The sequence below is a fragment of the Parasteatoda tepidariorum genome, chromosome X2 (genome assembly GCF_043381705.1).
Source record: "Parasteatoda tepidariorum isolate YZ-2023 chromosome X2, CAS_Ptep_4.0, whole genome shotgun sequence".
Classification (NCBI taxonomy): Eukaryota; Metazoa; Arthropoda; class Arachnida; order Araneae; family Theridiidae; genus Parasteatoda; species Parasteatoda tepidariorum.
In genome coordinates, this window is record NC_092215.1 from 25,432,045 (window position 1) to 25,453,079 (window position 21,035).

A 21,035-nucleotide genomic window follows, 5' to 3' on the forward strand; every position below is an offset into this window, starting at 1 on the left:
TATATATGTATATATGTATATATAAGTTCAGATTTAAATAATTTTTTTAAACTTTTCTAATATTAAAATTAAATTTTTTTAATTATTTTGAAAGTCATTTTCAAAATTTTAAATTTTTCTGTGATGATTTCGTCTTACGCGTAATTTTATTACCCTTATTTTCTTTTTTAAAATTTATACTTTTGTTGCTTTTTAATCAGTAGCTATCTTAGAATTTTTTGCAGGGATGCTTCGCTTTCTGCAAAGGTTTTAATAAATTCATTGTGCATTGAATAGTACATCTTATAGAATAAGGATTATAACGCCCACTTTTTAATAGTGTCACCACAAGATAAACAGGATAAAATTTGCATTTCATATGACACCAAGAGTTTCTCAGTAATTTAATCATTTCTCAGTAGTCTTGAAAAATCTTAGCTGACACTCATTTATTTTTTCGGGGACGTAGCATCTCTGGTTTTCTCTCGTAGTGACGTTTTCATCAATGAGTTTATTTCTACTAAATTTACGATTAATACTTACAGTGGCGTGCAAATTTCGCCCGATAGTTGTTTTATTTCTATTACAATATTGAAATAAAACGGAAATAATCGCTTCTCTATATCCAATTAACACTATGCGATCCGCATATATTTAGTGATAAGTTTACCATGTAACCGGTTCCGTGTAACTTGCTCCGCTTTGTAAAATAGTATTTTCTAGTGGTAGCGAAATTTAAGTTACCTTTAGTTTAGTATTTTTCATTGTAAGTAATTTTTTCACCGCTAAATATCAAAAATTATAAGTATGATATAAAATGCAACGGTGAAGCATCAAACTACTGGTTACTATATTAAAAAGTAGGCATAACTATCTTTCTTTAACGAATTTTACTACATAATTTGCTAACACTTTATTAAAACTATTCCAGAAAGCAGCTGGCATCCCTGTACTCTATTGTCCCTTGACAAAATGTCACATGAATATCAGGTTGCAAAGCGCGACATCTATGTGTTGTCACCGGCCACTAACGTTTGGCTTGAACATGACATCAACGTGTTGTCACCGGCTGTTAGTGTATGGCTTGCGTATAGCACCAACGTGTTGTCACCGGCAACTAACGTTTGGTTATCACGTGACAACACGTTGGTGTCACCGGACATGAAAGTGTTAAGTTATCAATACATCATATTTTTTTATTCGCATCTTTTGAAAGATTAGGGTAGCTTTCTTTAAATTTTGTGCATAAAAAGCTAAGGGCTGAAAAAAAATTAAAAATATATGCTAACTCGAAATTTTTTTGTAAGCAACTTGTGCAAAGATACCGTCAGAATAATTGTTAAAATAATGTATTGGATTTAATTATTTCTCTTATTTTATAACTTTTCTTTCTGTGTGATGATAAAAAATCATTTATATTAGAGGTTATAATCTGCATCTATTGCTGTAAACATTATTTTAAGCGAAAAATCTTGTCCCTAAGTCTAAGCGAACTTAAATAACTCACTATCTAAATCAAAATCGAAGCAAAAGTTAAAAATGACTATATCACACTATCACTGCGTACCTAAAAAACTAAAATGCATTATGATTTAAACTATATTTTCAGTCATTGATATAAATTATGTGGTTTAAACAAATTGAGAGGAATATTGCTGAGAAATTAATTTTGGTTGCAATTAACCATTTTGAAGGCCGTGGTAAGTATACTTACCACCACGTTTTACCACTTTTAATTAAGGTTTCCATTTTTCAATAACTTCAGCTTTCTTGAAGTGAGTTTGAATAAAATTGGTAACCATTTGTCACTTTTAAAAAACGTATAAAAGTTATAAAATACATAATTCCTTTTGAAGTTTACAGCATTTAAGGAATTTATTTTATAAATAAAGAAAAATAAAAGTCAGTAAGTTCCTAATAGGTCATGTTAAATATATCTACCATCAAAAAAACAGCATTTTTATAAACTAAATGAGTTTTTTTTTTAATATCTATTACTGTTCTTAATACAATTTCAATTCCAAAAATACTTTAATTTACCTTTACTGGAAATAAAGGGCCCGTTAAAGGGTTAATTTCCCACATTAAAAAAATTTTAAACATGCGCATTATTGGTGGTATTAATTAATTAAGTAAATAAAGCTAAGAAAAGAAAACTCTGATTCTAGTTTTTCAAATACAATAATGAGTTTCGTCTAACAATTCAAGGAAATCAAATCAGTTAAAAGAAAAATGCAGTTATGTATTTAAATTAAGTTTAATTGCTACAGATAACATTTTTCAGTAAAACGAGAATGAAAGAACGTTTTTCTTTTGTTTGAATAATCTTAGAAATTGCGATTTTCTCCAGTTAATTTTTTAAAAATTTAAGTGTTATAGAGTAAAAAATAAGTTAATTAGAGGAATTTTTTACGTGTTTTCATATCTATTTTGGAAAGTTACAAATCAATATCAGCTGTTCAAATCTCAGTTAATACTCTTTCAACTGAAAAGATAAGTATTCGAACGGATTAAAAGGATTTCCGAACGCTTAAGCCAGTTCCAGTTTCTGTCTAAACTTATCATTTTTTCATTTGTATTTTTTCGAGAATCTCTTTGAAATAAATAATTATAGAAACTGCAAACATACGAATGATAAGAAGTACATAAAATTTTAACAAAATTTACTCAGCAGAAAAAGATGACTTATGCTTTGCAAATACATATTTATGTTTTCCTTTGCAGAATTATAAACTCGGCACAAAAATTTAATCTGTTATCTAGAAACTGTCATATACAAGGACAACTTCCCCACCCTGCTTAATTTTTTTACTGCTCACCACGTCTACTAAAACCATTTTTGTGTTTTATTTTCGCTCTTGAGCGGAAACTTTAGCAATAAAAATTTCAACTTTTTCCCCACAGGTTAGAGTATTTAAACATCACCTTCTACATCAGAAAGCCTCCACATGGTTTCTTATAAGTAGTCTCCTCAGATCATTTAAAAAGCGAACCACTTGTGCGCATGAACCCAAATTGTATTTTAAAAGTACTTGAGAGAAATTTATCATATATATCTGAGAATTGAATCTGTAGTGGTTGACAAGTAAATAAAACAAACCAAATAGATTCATAAATTAAACAAATTTTTAGACATATATTTGTTACCACTTTCTAATAGTTATCATATCAAATGGTTCTTTCACTACTTGGTTTACCTTCATAGTGGTCTGATCGGACTACCTACAAAAAACCGTGTGGAGGCTTTCAGTTATAGGAGGCGTTGATTTAACACGTTCACGCCGGGAAAAGTGAAAATACTGGCGTGGGGAAAGAGAAAATACTGGTAGAAGAACTATTTCAATATTAGATAATATTAGGAAGGAGTCAATCTATTCTCAACAATAACCATTCACTGCAAGGAAATTTATCACGGCGAAGAAGTAATTCAATATAAAAATTGCATCCGCTAAAAACAATTGGTAGTTACGGATTTTTATTATTCCCGGACAAAAACTGAAAAATGAAATTTATTGTTACCAGTTTTTACTCCGGTGCGCTGCCAAGATGAGACAATCTAGCGTGACCCACCGGTGGGTCACCCCGGCGTGAACGTGTTAAACTTCAACTGAAGATCTATGCTAGATAGATGACAATACAAGCTTCAATAGTTTCCTGATCGCAAATAATACGATTCGTTGCAATGCTATCATCAAATCGAATTTATCCTTGATCAAAATTTCGATCATTTTTTGTCAAACTAGAGCACTAAAATTCGGAGATGTCAACTTGCTCCGAACAGTAAATATATATTTCCAAATATATATTTCATAAATATATATTTTCATATATTTATAAGCGGTAGTTTATCAATTGTGATTCTAGGTTTAATAAATTCCATACCTGCCAACTTTCACTCTTTCCGAGAATGGATTTTTAGAGTGGTTGTAAAACAACAAACGAAAAACAATCTGACTTTAAAAATATATTCATATTTTGATCTTGTTGAAATTCGCTTGAAGAAGGATTATTATGCTTTTATATATTTATTGTAATTATTTATATGTAGTGGTGGTCAAACTCATTTATAATTATCATTATAATTCAAAAAGCTTATTGGAATAACATGAGTATTGCTACCACTTTAAATGTGAAAATAAAATCTTCCGGAAAATCCGGAAGAGTTGGCAGGTAAGAAATTCAATTTACTAGAATTTTATCCACCAATATTTTTAAATAATTTGTAGGCTTACATAATTTACCACTTTTTAGTACTTACGTCGTGCTATACCTTTTAATATAGCAAGAAAAAATTGTCAAATTGCAAAATTTACTTTGTAGTTATTTACCGGCCTTTTGAAAATATTTTGGTGTATCCGAAGCAGTTGGCATCTCTGAAATTATCATCAGGAGGTAACTAAATCAGCAATGCAAAGCATCCACACGGTTTTTTATAGGTATTCATATAAGACCAAACATTAGTATGAACCAAGAAAAAGGCATTTAATAGAAAATCTAGTAGAAAGAATAAAGTGGTTGGAACTATATGTCTAAAAATGTGTTTAATATATGAATATTATTAGTTTTCCTTATTTACTTGTCAACCACTACAAATTCTGTTCTCAAATATATATGTTAAATTTCTCCAAATTACTTTTAAAATAGAATTTGGGTTCAAGCGCAGAACTGGTTCAGTTTATAATTATCATTCAGTTTATATTATTCATTCATTAATTATCATTCAGTTTAATTATTCAGTTTATATTCAGTCATTTATAATTATCATTATAATTCAAAAAGTTAATTGGAATAACCTGAGTATTGCTACCACTTTAAATATGAAAATAAAATCTTCTGGAAAATCCGGAAGAGTTGGCAGGTATGCTTTCTGATGTAGAAGGTGATGGTCTATGCCAGATGACCAGTGATTTCGTATTCCTATAAGATTTAGTCGCAGCTTTCCCTTTTTTATAAATATAGTGGTAAGAGATACGTTTATTCTATACTGATTGATTACTATCGCTATAACATACATTTGCAGGCTTGTGTGCTCAATTTAAGGCTTATAAACCTAGGTCAAATAGAAGAATAGATAGCACAATACAGAGTAAGATAGCATGATGGTGCATCCCGGGTAACAGCGGGATTCGAACCCGCTACCTTCACACTTAACACAGCATTTGGCGAGTGTTATTGCTCGGCCAGGGAGGTCCCTACTTATTTTTGGATGGAAAAGAAAATTTTAATCACCACGACATAATTAAAATAAAGTGAAATATAGATATTAAATAAAATGGAAACTATAAATGAAATTGATATCTTTATTTCAGTTTAAGTCTTTTAACCATTTCTTAAGTTTTATAGGACACTTTTGCCACTGTTATAAGCGAAATTTAACCACTAATTTAATGTCAATTAAATATTACATCATAATTATAGATTAGAATTATGAATTATAATAGATCATAATTATAGATTAGGATTACAGTTCATAATTATCGATTAGAATTATTGATCATAATAGTTCATAATTATAGATTAGGATTGTAGTTATTAATTACAGATCAGAATTATAGATTTCAATAGATTGATAAATAAACTAATATATCATAATTTTACAGGCATATTTATAAAAAAATTATAAACGTGGATCACGTTACTTTAGATTCACATTTAAACTAAACGTCACAATTAAAATTCACCATATTTTTCGTGGTGAAAAATGGAATAAATCCTATATTTGAGTCAAATTTAAAAACAAAATTTTTAATTTTAGGTTTTGTGTAGCGAAATATAATATCATTGACAGAAATTAATTAAATTTAAATCGAACATAAATGAAACTTTTAAACACCAGATATCGAAAAAGAATTATTGAATTTTATATTTTACTTCTTCTATAACTTTATGCCTCTCTACTTGTTTAAAATAAAATAACAATAGTTTTCTTTAATCAAGAACTAAGTGTTTCTTGAAACTTTAACCCTTAAAGATATATTGGACAGTTTCCTGATTTTTAACTATGTCTTGTTCAAACTAAAATATATTTTGGAAAGTTTTAACTATATAACTATAAAATAAATATGAACTAAAGATATTTGCTTTAGTTTGCTTCGTATATATCTATTTTTTGTTTTGTTTATAGTTTTGCCAGCTAAGAATCAATACCAGCTTTTCTAATCTCAGTTAATACCCTTTCAAGAGCAGTGATATTTATATAAAAGGATTAAAGACTTGACGGTTTATCGAACTGTAAGAAGAGTCCAAGTGCGTCATACAAAAAAATTTACTTGACACCTACACGAAATAAATACGTAAGCAATTGTAAACACTTTCCTTCATATTTTTAATGTCAATTTATTTGAGTATTAATTTGATTATTTCTCAAACTTTAGCTATTATTTTATTTAATAAGCACAAAATCGTGAGTCTGGATCCAAATAAGGGCTCATATAAACTTATTTCACTTTTTAAGATTTTTGATAAGAAGAGCTTTGTAATAGGCATTACGCATTTCATTTAATCCAACATTTCAATAGTATATATGAAGGGATGCTACTGGTGACTAACTATGGAAAAAGTAGTAGAAACTCAATTCAGTTTCATTTATTTATTATCTCTTTACGTATTTAACACGTTCACGCCGGGAAAAGTGAAAATACTGGTAGAAAAACTATTTCAGTATTAGATAATATTTGGGAGGAGTTAATCTATTCTCAACAATGACAATTCACTGCAAGGAAATTTTCCACGGCGAAGAAGTAATTCAATATAAAAATTGCATCCGTTAAAAACAATTGGTAGTTACGGATTTTTATTATTCCCGGAAAAAAACTAAAAAATGAAATTTATTGTTACCAGTTTTTACTCCGGTGCGCTGCCAAGATGAGACAATCTAGCATGACCCACCGGTGGGTTACCCCGGCGTGAACGTGGTAATAATATTTACTTCTTGGACTTGCAATTCATATTAATCATGTACTTCTAGGTAAACAATTAACCCTTTGACGGTTATGAACGAGTTCAGCTCGCAATCGAATCGTGCCTCATAATGCTCGCAAACGAGTTCCTCTCGGAAGCAAGATTTTGACCGTAATGGTTAGTAACGAGCACTACTCGCGTAGTGAAATTTTTCCCAATGCGCGCTAACGAGCTGAACTCGTTCGCCATTATTATTCTGCATTGACTATGCTAAAAATGAAAAGTACGTAAAAACTTATATGTACTACGAATACTTTAAGAAATTTTTAAAACACGTGAGGCGAGCTATCTACCTCATCCAGAGATGCCAACTTGCTCCGCTTTGTAAAATAGTATTTCCCAGTGATGGTGAAAGTCAAGTTACTTTCAGTTTAGCATTTCTCCTTTTATGTAATTTTTCACCACTAAATATCAAAAACTATAAGTAACATATAAAATGCTCCGTTAAAGCAACAATCTACTGGTTACTCTATTAAAAAGTAGGCGTATAACTGTCCTTCTCCAACGAAATTTACTACATAATTTGCTACCACTTTATTATAACAATTCCAAAAGACGGAGCAGTTGGCATCGCCAGAGAAGGGTGACATTTTCGGAAGAATGGAGGTGGAAATCAGATGCCACTTTCGACTACTGTTTGCACGTAGTACTGTGCGAATTAATGAAACGAAAACTGCTGATTTCCCCGACCGTCAAAGGGTTAAAGTACATAATTTTTTTTTATATAAACATCTATCATAAAAGATCTATCCAATGAACAAGTGTAGGAATTAATTTTAACTTTAGTGTAGGAAGCTTTATATGTAAAAGCATCCTTGTACAATGGGGCAGTACATTTGTAGATTTAATTAAGAATATTCATCCAGAGATGCCAACTGCTCAGGATTCAAAAAATTGTTTTAAAAAACTATTGAGATCTATTAAGTATAATTCTGGGATTTGCGGTTAATTTTGATAATTTTTTAATATTCTTAATACAGCTTAGCTGTAACAAAGTACTGCATCACATAAGCCTTTCAGTTATTTAGCGATATACTGTTAAAAATTTCTCGGCGGAAATGGTTTAATAACAATTTATATAATTGTTGTTTATTATGGTAAATATTCAAACGAAACAGTCAACTAATCATAAATAAGATGGTATTGAAACTGTTAACTGTGAGAAAAACCGGTTATTAGCTGCTCTCACACGGTTGAACATTGAGGATTTTATCACACCAACTACACCCTTCTAATGAAGCAACTTAGTTACTTACAGCTGGGTACATTTTATAGCAGAGTTTGGCTAATCTGTCAGTCTCATGACCGAAAGAACTAGGGTTCGAATCCTATCGTTGACTACTTCACAATATTTAATCTATTTCCCTTTACACATGAAGAGTTTCCAGTGTTCTGCACTCTAAAATTTAAGATTCTGAACTATTAAAACACGATACTCTCACTCACGCATAAAACTGCTTAAAACAAAAAAATCTTATATTTCCCATCTCTTACGACTAGTAAAACAACCAAATAAACTAATTAAACCACATTTCACGGTCCATTTGATAAAACACAACTCAACCCCAACCAAATTCCAATGCTTTCAATCAAACGTAAAACCTAGATCATTTTACTGTCTTGAAACCTTCTAGTGTTAAATGGTTAAAAATAACATATATGTTAGTATTTATGGCTCTTTTTACCTTAGTCATTGTAAGCGGTTTTAAAACCGTAAAGATTAAAAAATGTTCTTTGCCGTAACCTTTACTGTTAATTGGATAGACGGACTGCTGACAGTTACTTTATAGTGGCTTCAGAAAGAAAATTATAACAATATTATGGGGATTAAAAACTCTATAGTTTGAATTTTTAAACTAATAATCATACAATATAAAGACTACTGTTTGGAAATATTTATCCACAGTCTGGAGCAAACTGTCATATATGTTTATCAAGCATGTAATCAGATTTCTATATGTACAATAAGTCTCCAAACCTCTGAAGAAATCAAGAAAATTTATTGATCACTTTTTTAAATCAAGAAATGTATTTAACAGTATAATTTTGGTACCACTTAAAGGCTTTGTGACGTCCTTTGGAAGAGCCACCAGTCAAGAAACGCCTGATCCTTCCGGACAACCCAAAACCTACACAATTAAACAAAAGCTTTTGTTGTTGTTGTACATATGTCTGTTACGTCTTCTTCTTCTTTTGTTTGTCTTTATTTACCACATCTTTTTGCTAATCATAACATGCATATTTATTTGCCGTATTTAATAAAAGAGATACATATTATAAGAGTTAATAACTATGGTACTTCTGACTAGTTTATTTCTTCTGATAAAAGAAAGAAATTATATGCTTTTGGAAGCTATAGTTTCCAGATTAATAACAAACTTGTTTTATTATCTGTAGTTTTGATACTTAAAGATAAAAATATTTCTGGCAATCTCATTAAGAACACACTTTGATTTAATTATAATATTTAATAATCATAGTTATTTCTCATGGGAATTATTCATTATCATTTTATTGTCCCTAAAACTTTCTAACCTAATCAGTTAATTAAATTCTGTCACAGTAATTAGTCAAATTTAAAATGACGTTGCTAATCCTATTTGCGTCACCCCACAATTCCAACCAATTTAAAATTCAAATTAAAAGATGGTGGTCTCCTTAATTTCGGCAAAATAAAAGATTAAATACTGTGGAATTTATAACACGCAGGCAGCCACATGTGCTAAAATCATTTTAGTTCCCTGAGGCATTCGACAGACGTGATTTTAAATTGAGGAGAATAATTTCCTCCAATTTTTTCATATTTATGTAATATTAAAACATGTATTTTTTTATTAAAATATTAGATTATGAGAACAGAATATTTTTTGATGATTGAGATGTTTTTTATTAAGTTCATAACTTTCTATTTTTTCTTTCGTGTGTACAGGTTGAGTATAATTAATGTTTCACTCTCAAAAGTTTCTGATAAAAAGAGCATCTGGTTAGAATGATCTGATATTTCATCTGAGAGTTCAGAGTTCAAAGCTATCGTATACTTAAGTTTCGTTTTTTAAGAAATAATTTGATTGATATTGTTAAAATGTTGGGTTTTGCCATATAAAATTATTTTTTAAAGAAAAAAAATATGCAAAAAAATTATATACCTTACGAATCAAATTTGTTTTTACTACTATCAAAAAAAATTTATAAAAATAATAAATAATAAATAAATTTTAATTAATGATTCATCTAATTTTTTCATATGTATGTAATATTAAAATAGGTATTTTTTATTATAATATTGTATTATGGGAACAGCTCATTTTTTGCAGATAGTGATGCTTTTTATTAAATTCATTTAATATGTTTCTGGGTTTTTTTTTCGTGTATTAAGGTATATCAAAATTAAAGTTTCCCTTTCAAAAGTTTCTGATAAAAAAGAGCAACTGGTCAGAATGATCTGATATTTCGTCTGAGAGTACATTGTGCAAAAAGATCGTGTACTTAAATTTCATTTTTTAAGAAAACATCTGATTGATTTTGTTCAAATATTGTGTTTTATCTTATAAAATTATCCTTTTAAAAAATATTGCAAAGAATTGTACACCTTACGATTCATTCTTTTTACCTACTATCAACAAAAAAATGAAAATAATAAATAATTATTACAATTTTTTGCCTGAAAATATATTTTGATAGAATTTTTGATTTGATTAAAAAAACTTAGAAAGCACTTAGAAAGCAATGTAATAATAAACTATAAGAACAAAAATGAAAATATGAGATATATATTTATGAAATATTCTAGTATTTTATTTTTCAATACTCGAACTAATTAACTAAAACCTTCAAAATCTAACACTCTGACATCAATTGACATTCTGCGTTTGTTCTCTCTATTATTGCTTATCGGCAACAGTTGTTTATCGCTTATTTCATTTGAGATAACGATATCGGATAACGGATCAAAGTATTGTCAGTACATTCTTAATTATTATTAATGTGATGTTTACATGTTTACTCAAAATTTTGTCTAAATTACGATGGCGTCAAATCCACGCATATCCGTAGAGATAGGTATACCACAAAGAAAATTTCAATAGTTCAACGCTTTTGAAGAAAATAGACTTCAGTATATACTTAACTCGATCAAGGGATAAAGGTCATTAAACAGATAAAATAAAAATGCAAACGTGTTTTGTCATTTTACTTGTAAAATTCGAAATGCGGCAAAATGACGCGTCCCGTAAACCTAGCGTTAAACAATGCAAAATTTTACATGGTCAAACTGTTGCCACAATTTTAAATATTATGTTTGAAACTTATTGAAAAGGTGTCCTTTTAAACCAGCAATTTTGAAATCATTTGATGGGATTGCGATATTTATATGGGATTGCTTTTAAATTATTATATGGGATTTATATGGGATTGCTTTTAGTCGTATTAAAAAAGGGAATTGAAACTTTTAATCTTCTTACGCTATTTCTGATCAATGCAGACTTTTCATGCGTAAAAAGGACACCATTTCTAAAAGCTTCAAATATGTTCTTTTAATTTGTGAAGACACATTTGCCACTTTCGAAGCAAAAAATTGTTGTTTACATAGATTCAGTATAGAAATGTTTTCATATTTTTGTCTAACCCTTGTATTTGAACAGCTTAATGAATGAAGCATGTACGTGATATTTTCAGGGGTATTTATGATTTAGAGAAGATAACATCGAAGCGAATGAACCAATATGGGTATGTTTAATGTAACATAATTGTTTTTACTTTAATTTTAAAATAACTAATTCACAATAGTTTTGAGTTGGCTTGTATGATTTTTATTTTGAATAATAAAGTGGTAGCTAAAGTAAGACAAATGACTATGAGTCCCGCCTGCCAATAAATCTATAGTAAAATAGTTAAGCTATCACTTTTTTTTTCTTCTTACGTTATTTAATGCCACTTGGAAATTTTGACTCGGTTACTCCATTTAGATCTTCAGTTGTTTATGCCTAGCGAATATTTTTTTTAATTACTTAGCTATTTATGTTTTTAAAAGCGTTATGCGACAATTTCAGATCCGATTATGAATATTTATTTAACTATAGAAATTATATTGTTTATAAAGAAAATAAATCCTTATATTGAATCAAGTGTGTGATATTTTTCTTCTTTTTTGACAAAAGGAATCATTTCAATAAAATGACGTTAGGTAGATTAGGTTAATGAGTAAAATCTACCATAAATCTGTAAGGGAACATATTTTACATATTTTACTAACACGTTGAGCGCAGCGTCTGCCACCGGTGGCTGACACTGAAATTACATTTAGGCAGCGTCAACCACCGGTGACTGACACTGAAATTACATTTTGGCTGCGTCAACCACCGGTGGCTGACACTGACCTTTCACATAGGCTGAGAAAAATAGCTGGCTGACAGCGTGTAACATGATATGGAACTATAAAATTTACACTTTTTAATGGAATTGCAGAAAATTTATTCAAAATTTACTTAATTACTGTGATTCTTGGTTTAATAAATACAATTTACTAGGTTTTTATCCACCACTATTTCTAAACAATTCGTAGGCTTATGTAATTCACAACTTTTTCAGGTATGTCATGAAAACGCAGATTTTTTCGATAAAGCCATAGAATGTAAAACAGCAAATTTTAATGAAATCTTTAAATTTGAAAACTATATCAAAGATAAAAACTACAGACCAATAGCTGCACATTTCACCTCCGACGCCTCATATCATAACTATCAAAACAAATAATTTCATCAACCTTTCTGAAAATAACGTTTACTCATGCTGATACAATTCTGAACAACTCCAAAATCAAACAAACACAGTTTAGAGCAAGCTGCTCAATTTATTTTTGATTCCTTTTTAGTTATTCAAGCAAAGAGCTTGAAACATTCATAAAAGCAACTCCATTGCCTGCTTACCTCATTGTTCAACCAAAACTGTCCAAAAATTCCAGATGAATGGGATAGGGGCCGCTTCGCGGCCCAGTAAAATCTAAACACTAGGACTAGGTATGTCATGAAATTTTCTCTATCACCAATATACAAAGTATCCCGGTCAGTATCGAAAGGTTCAGTGGCGGGCAAAATCCAATCCAGTGTTACAACTGCCAAGAATTTGGATACAGTCAAAGATCATGTAATTCACCATCAAGATGTGTTAAGTGCGCCGCCAAACACCGATCATACGAGTGCCAAAAAGATGAAAATACACCACCTAAGTGCAGTAACTGCGGAGACTCTCATACAGCCAACTACACGGGGTGCAGAGCCCGTCCCCGCAGGAGGGGAACACGTGCCATACCACCACCAACAACAGGACTTGCTCAAAGGTTGGTTACAATAATTAAAGAATTGCAAGAACTTTTAAAAAATCAAGAAGTGCTTCAACTGCTTCAGAGGATTATGGGGGAAGCCACTCTTGCACAGTAACATCTTTTTTGACTTGATTTGAACTTCTATTTGAACTCTTATTATTATTCAGAACTCTAATTTTCCATACAGATTATTAAAATAAATACTGCATACTGCCCTTTCAAATTAAAGTTGATCATACTAGATGGCGCCACTAAGGCTTGACAAAATTTATGTAAAACCTTCACGCCTATGAATCACGACTTTTGTATATATATAATCATCATTTATTCATGCTCATATTCAATTTTCTGTACATATTTATGGCAATTAATGTAAATATCTCTGTTCAAGTTGTAATGTTTTCTAATCAAGGTTATATTTTCTGTACATTTTTTCATGGCAATTACTGTAAATATCTCTGTTCAAGTTTGTATTTTCTCTAATCATGGTAATATTATTGTAAAGCTACCACAACGACTGCTTATATTCAAAATGTTTTTAACTCATTTTTGTAGTTTCATGATGAATGGGATAGGGGCCGCTGCGTGGCCCAGGTGCCCAGTTGTTTTTAAATAAAGTAAAGTAAAGATATGTCATCCTAAACCTTTTAAAAACTCGCAAAATCTGTCTAATATTTGCAAATTTAATTAGTAGTTATTTACCGTTGTAGCCTGACAGGCAGGACATGTAAAATTAGCGTGGCGCTCAACGTGTTTATGATTATTAGTAATCTCTTATAGAATCAGAATATATTTATTTTTTGAAATTATGAAATCTCCAGTAGTATTGTATCGCAGTATTATATAAAGTAAAATTTACCACAAATTAGATTTTTCTTAGTTAATTAATGATTATTGGTTATCCCTTGCATAATACGAATTTGTAGCGTAGTATTATCGATAAAAAATATATTAGTAAACAATCAGAAATCTTAATCGGAGTGTTAAAAAATTTCCAAAATGGCGGTGTTGTAAAAGAAAACAAAAAGAAAGTTATTTTTTTACTTCAGTAGTTTTATTTATGATTCACAATTAAATAATTCTTTTAACAAAATTGTACAATGGCAAGAAACATCTAAATTCAACTTTTATAACTTTTTATGCAAACAGCAATGTTTATACTTTATTGTTTGGTCCATAAAAGCTAAATAGTTTTTACTTTTTAAACAACAATAAAACTCTCCGCATGGAAATGCAGACCGTAATGATTTGCTCCTAGGCTATAGATTCAATTTTTCTGAATTTTATCTAATTACTTTTTTAATGGTAATTTCTTAAAAGTAAAATATCGGGTATGATAAGAATTAAAATCCACAACCCACCCATCTTATAGCTCAGTAAAAATAATTAAATTTTACGAACCTGTTTTTAAAAATTCATCCTCCCCGGTTACTTCTCTTTATCTAAACGAAAGGCAACAGAGCGAAACTTTTTTAATGAAGTAAACGGAACTTTCATTACGGTCTTTTTTATTACACTAATTGCAGTAAAGGCCGTTATGAGTTTACAGATGTCTTAAAAACGATAATATCCATCGGTATTAATAGCTGTTTTATGTCTCTGGATTACTTGCTATAGTAATTAAATAAATTTTTAGTACTATCGGAACATTAGAACGAGATCTGGACCCTCGGATTTGAATCAAATTGACATGTGCGCTAGTTCCTTCGATTTGGCAATATTTTTTATGAATTACTTGCGTTGTTTTATATTGTTTCTTTTCAAATATTTATTGTTGTTAATTTTTCTTCCTATTAAAGGATTTACAATCAAACAATGACATCATACGGTGCATCTAAATAAAACTACTTGAGGTTTTGTCATATGATCAAAGAGCGCTATACCATGGCAGAAACTTTTGGCTATAAGAAACATGTTCCAAAAGAAAACAAAGAAAGTTGACAATATTTGTGCGAACATTTAATGTAACCAGCATTTTAAATGCAGAGATGCCAGCTTGCTCCGGATAGCAAATATATATTTTAAAGTGGTAGTTTACCAATTGTGATTCTTGGATTAATAAATTCAGTTAAGTAGATATTTATCCACCACTATTTCTAAATAATTCGTAGGCTTATATAATTCCCCACTTTATAGTACTTATCTCATGCTATGCCTTTTAAAAAGCAAGCAAAAGTAATCAAATATTTGCAAATATTTACCGTTTTTTTTAATTACTTTGACTTGTCTGGAGCAGTTGACATCTCTGTAAATGTGCCACCACGAGAAGCTGGAGCAAAGTGGAACTCATGTAAACTTTTGAATCATTTACATGGTGTGTTGCAGAAAATAGCTTTGAAATTTTTAAATAATGGAAACAAAACATAACTTAGCTACCACTAGAAGTCATGTTCTCAAAAAAAAAAATAGACAGTTAGCTATAATTGTGCTAATATTTAATTGTATCAACATATTAAAAGAGTCACCACGAGAGAACTAGAACAATGGAGCAATCATATAGGCTTGTGAATCATTTACATGTTGTGTTGCATTAACCCGTTTTGTCCCGAATTTATATATTAAAATGATACAAAAAGTGGTTTTATAGAAAAAGTGGTATAATATATTATCGAAATTAATTGGTTTTTCTACTGTTAGGGCATTCAAAAAGTCTTTGATAGATCAAAGAGTATTTGCTCCTTATAATTCTAGATCTAATCAGAAATAACTAAATCATTCTGGCATCTGAGAATCTTTTAATTCAACCAGATAAATGAAAATGCTGAAAAAAGTTTTCCACCACAGTGAATGTCTTTGAAAAAAGGAACTGTCCTAAATATATGACGCTGGGCGTTAACCGGTTAAATACCTTACATTTAAATTTTTAAAATAATTAACTAAAACATAAACCTAGCATCGAAACATAAACTTAGCTACTACTAGAAGCTATGTTCCAAAAAACATAGAAAGTCAGAGATGCCAACTTGCTTTGGACAGCAAATATATATTTTAAAGTGGTAGCTTATCAATTGTGATTCTTGGTTTAATAAATTCAATTTAGTAGATTTTTATACACCACTATTCCTAAATATTTCGTAGGCTTATATAATTCACTACTTTATAGTACTTACGTCATGCTATACCTTTTAAAAAGCAAGCGAAAATAGTCAAATATTTGCAAAATTTACTTTGTAGTTATTTACCGTTTTTTTAATTATTTTGGCGTGTCCGGACATCACCTCCTACATAAGAAAGCTTCCACACGGTCTTTTATAAGTAGTCCGCGCAGACTATTTAAAAAGTGAGCCAGTTGTGCACATGAACCCAAAACCTTTTATAAAAGTAATTGCGAGAAGTTTATTATATATATTTGAGAATTGAATCTGTAGTGGTTGACAAGTGAATAAGGCAAACCTATAATATTCATAAATAAAACAAATTTTTAGTCATGTTTTTGCTACCACCTTCTTATTTTAACTAGATTTTGTATTAAATGACTCGTTTGGAAGGTGGATATCCTTCAGAGCGGTCTGATCGGACCACCCATCAAAAAAACGTGTGGCGGCTTTCTGTTATAGGAGGCCTTGGTCCGGAGCAGTTGGCCTCTCTGGAAAATAATCGATAATTATGCCAGCAATTTAAAATTATTCCCACGAGAACAGGAACAAAGGGGCATTCATAAGAAGTTTGGAACAATTTATGTATTTCGCANCAAAAAGTGGTTTTATAGAAAAAGTGGTATAATATATTATCGAAATTAATTGGTTTTTCTACTGTTAGGGCATTCAAAAAGTCTTTGATAGATCAAAAAGTATTTCCTCCTTATAATTCTAGATCTAATCAGAAATAACTAAATCATTCTGGAATCTAAGAATCTTTTAATTCACCCAGATAAATGAAAATGCTGAAAAAAGTTTTCCTCCACAATGAATGTCTTTGAAAAAAGGAACGGTCCTAAATATATGACGCTGGGCGTTAACCGGTTAAATAACTTTCATTTAAATTTTTAAAATAATTAACTAAAACATAAACCTAGCATCGAAACATAAACTTAGCTGCTACTAGAAGCTATGTTCCAAAAAATATAGAAAGTCAGAGATGCCAACTTGCTCCGGACAGCAAATATATATTTTAAAGTGGTAGTTTATCTATTGCGATTCTTGGTTTAATAAATTCAATTTAGTAGATTTTTATCCACCACTACTTCTAAATAATTCGTAGGCTTATATAATTCACCACTTTATAGTACTTACGTCATGCTATACCTTTTAAAAAGCAAGCAAAAATAGTCAAATATTTGCAAAATTTACTTTGTAGTTATTTACCGTTTTTTTAATTATTTTGGCTTGTCCGGACATCACCTCCTACATCAGAAAGCCTCCACATGGTCTTTTATAAGTAGTCCACGCAGACTGTTTAAAAAGTGAACCAGTTGTGCGCATGAACCCAAAACCTTTTATAAAAGTAATTGCGAGAAGTTTATTATATATACGTATTTGAGAATTGAATCTGTAATGGTTGACAAGTGAATAAGGCAAACCTATAATATTCATAAAAAAAACAAATTTTTAGTCATATATTTGCTACCACTTTCTTATTTTAACTAGATTTTGTATTAAATGACTCGTTAGGAAGGGGGATATCCTTCACAGCGGTCTGATCGGACTACCTATCAAAAAACTGTGTGGAGGCTTTCTGTTATAAGAGGCGTTGGTCCGGACCAGTTGGCATCGCTGGAAAGTAATCGATAATTATGCCAGCAATTTAAAATTATTCCCACTAGAACAGGAACAAAAGTGGCATTCATATGAAGTTTGGAATAATTTATGTGTTTCGTATAGCATGACATAAGAACTATAAAGTGGTGAATTATATAAGCCTACGAATGATTTAGAACTAGTGGTGGATAAAAATCAAGTAAATTAAATTTATTAAACCAAGAATCCCGATTGATAAACTACCACTTTAAAATATATATTTGCTGTCCGGAACAAGTTGGCATCTCTGGATATTAGTTACTTTATGAATTGTGAACATAGGATTAACCAGTACAGAAGAATATTTGAGATACTATTTATATCCAGCATAAAGGCATTCCATTTTTATGAAAGCATAATGTGGTGTTCCTAGTACGACATAATTATAAATGTCGTTAAGGAAAATTATGTAAGAAACGCATAATTTTAGGGAAAACTTCTCGCGGGGACGAGAAAGGTCAGAGCTTGCGTTTAAAAAAATTAGAAAGTAATTAACTCCAAAAAAAATTTCGTATCACACGAGCCTTTGAACTGCAATGTATAAAAACCCTATAAATCAAGTTTACTTATCGAATAATCATATATAAAACGACTTCCACTCAAAAATATTTATCAGCTGTCAGGAGCAAGTAGGGATCTCTATGTTTTAGCTTCTCCGTGATAAGGTTTTTAACATGTTGGCAAAATTACCAATTTTCGGATAATGTTAGTTTTTAATTGTCTACCATTCTACAAAATATTTTGCATAAAATTGTATACTTTTTAATTATTTGAATGTAGCGGAGAGCAAATCAACTAACTTACTCTGTAGACTAAACAGCAAATTTTACTAAGGCAGCTGCGACCTTGCATATTGAATTCCATTAAGGAGGCTTAATTTATCTCTATGCTGCATAAAGAATAGGGGAAACAAAAATTTGCTCTGAGTTTAAAAGCAAATAATTCAACATTTCTAGTCGCTCAAAGTATTTTTGTATTAAATGCTGCCAGGCTTGCATAACATCTCCCGAAAGGGTAAAATCACATTTAGTAAAATAATCATATCTTGAAAGAAAAAATCTGTTACAACTGGAAACAAAATAGTTCTTACAAGCTGGAAGAAATTGGTAACTCAGAAGAAACATTCTCAGAAAAAAGTTCTAAGTTTTAATCAACCACTTTTTCTTTCTCAAAGAATATCGATAAATATTGGTCAAAGTACGTAAGTATGTGGTTGCAGCTGGATCATGCCGTGGTGGTTCTAGTACGACATAATCATTAATGTCGTTAGAGAAAATAAAAAGAAAGAAGTATCAATTTGCAGGATGCTTGCATTATAAAACGTAGTCTAATTAGTTAAATCGGTTAAAAATTGAACTAAAGTTCCGAAAGTTGAGCTTTAACTATAGTTCGTTCACCAGGAGTTGGCACTTGGCTCCACCTCCTCGGACGCAGAGTTCATTTCAGCGCGGGGGAGTAAGAGGATTCCCGCTTGAAATCGAGATAACCTCTAATGCGCGCAAAGCTTCCACACGGTTTCTTATAGGTAGTCCGATCAGACCACTATGAAGGCAAACCAGTTTACGAAAGAGCCCTTTAATAGAAAATCAAGTATAAATAAAAAAGTGGTCCCAAATATATGTCTAAAAATTTGTTTAATTTTTGAATATGATTAGTTTGTCCTATTTACTTGTCTACCACTACAGATTCAATTCTCAAATATATATGACAAATTCCTCTCTGTCACTTTTAAAATAGAATTTGGTTTCATGCGCTGAAACTGTTCACTTTTTAAATTGTCTGTGCAGACTACCTATAAAAAACCGTGTGGAGGCTTTCTGATGTATAAGGTGATGACCAAGCCAAACACAAACAGAGAATTATTTTTCAGTCACTTACTTCGCTTTCTCATCAGCTATTATACCATTTTCGTTATTCTAGCAAATTTATACTTAAAAACTTTTTCTCAGCAAAATATCTCAAAAAGAACAAACTATTCAATAAAAAGAGAGAAATATCAACAAGTTTATGATAAAATGCACATGTTCAAAATACGCACATGAAGATTGCGAAATAAATATTTTTGTCATTCGATCGCCAAATAGCAGCCTTGTTCACATCCATCTCCCCAAAATAGCGAAATAGTATCATCCGCTACCACGTGATGAAGGCGGAGCCAAGTGCCAACTCCTGGTGAACGAACTATACCAGCAACTTAGCTTCATACATTTCAGAGTGGTCACAATCTGAAAAAATATAAATAATAACTGTTTTATAGAAATATCGGAAATATCATTATAGTTCGTTCACCAGGAGTTGCCACTAGGCTCCGCCTTCATCACGTGGTATCGGATGATACTATTTCGCTATTTTGGGGAAAAGGATGTGAACAAGGCTGCTATTTGGCGATCGTATGACAAAAATATTTATTTCGCTATCTCCATGCGCATATTTTGAACATGTGCACTTTATTTCATAAACTTGATGATATTTCTCTCTTTTTATTCAACAGTTTGTTCTTCTTGAGATATTTTGCTGAGAAGAAGTTTTTAAATATAAATTAGCTAGAATGACGAAAGGTATAATAGCTGATGTTAAAACGAAGTAAGTGACTGAAAAAAAAAATCACTGTTTGTGTTTGGCCATCACCTTCTACATTAGAAAGCCTCTACACGGTTTCTTATAAGTAGTCTGCGCAGACTATTTAAAAAGTGAACAGTTTGAGAGCATGAAACCAAATTCAATTTTAAAAGTGACAGAGAGGAATTTGTCATATATATTTGGGAATTGAATCTGTTGTTGTAGACAAGTAACTAAGACAAACTAATCATATTCAAAAATTAAACAAATTTTTAGACATATTATTGCTACAACTTTCTTATTTTCACTAAATTTTCTACTAAAGGGCTCTTTCGTAAACTGGTTTGTCTTCATAGTGGAGTCGAATAGTACTTCATAGTCTTCATAGTTTGTCTTCATAGTGGATCGGACTACCTATAAAAAAACCGTGTGAAGGCTTTACGCGCATTCGAAGTTATCTCGATTTCAAGCGGGGAAATGTT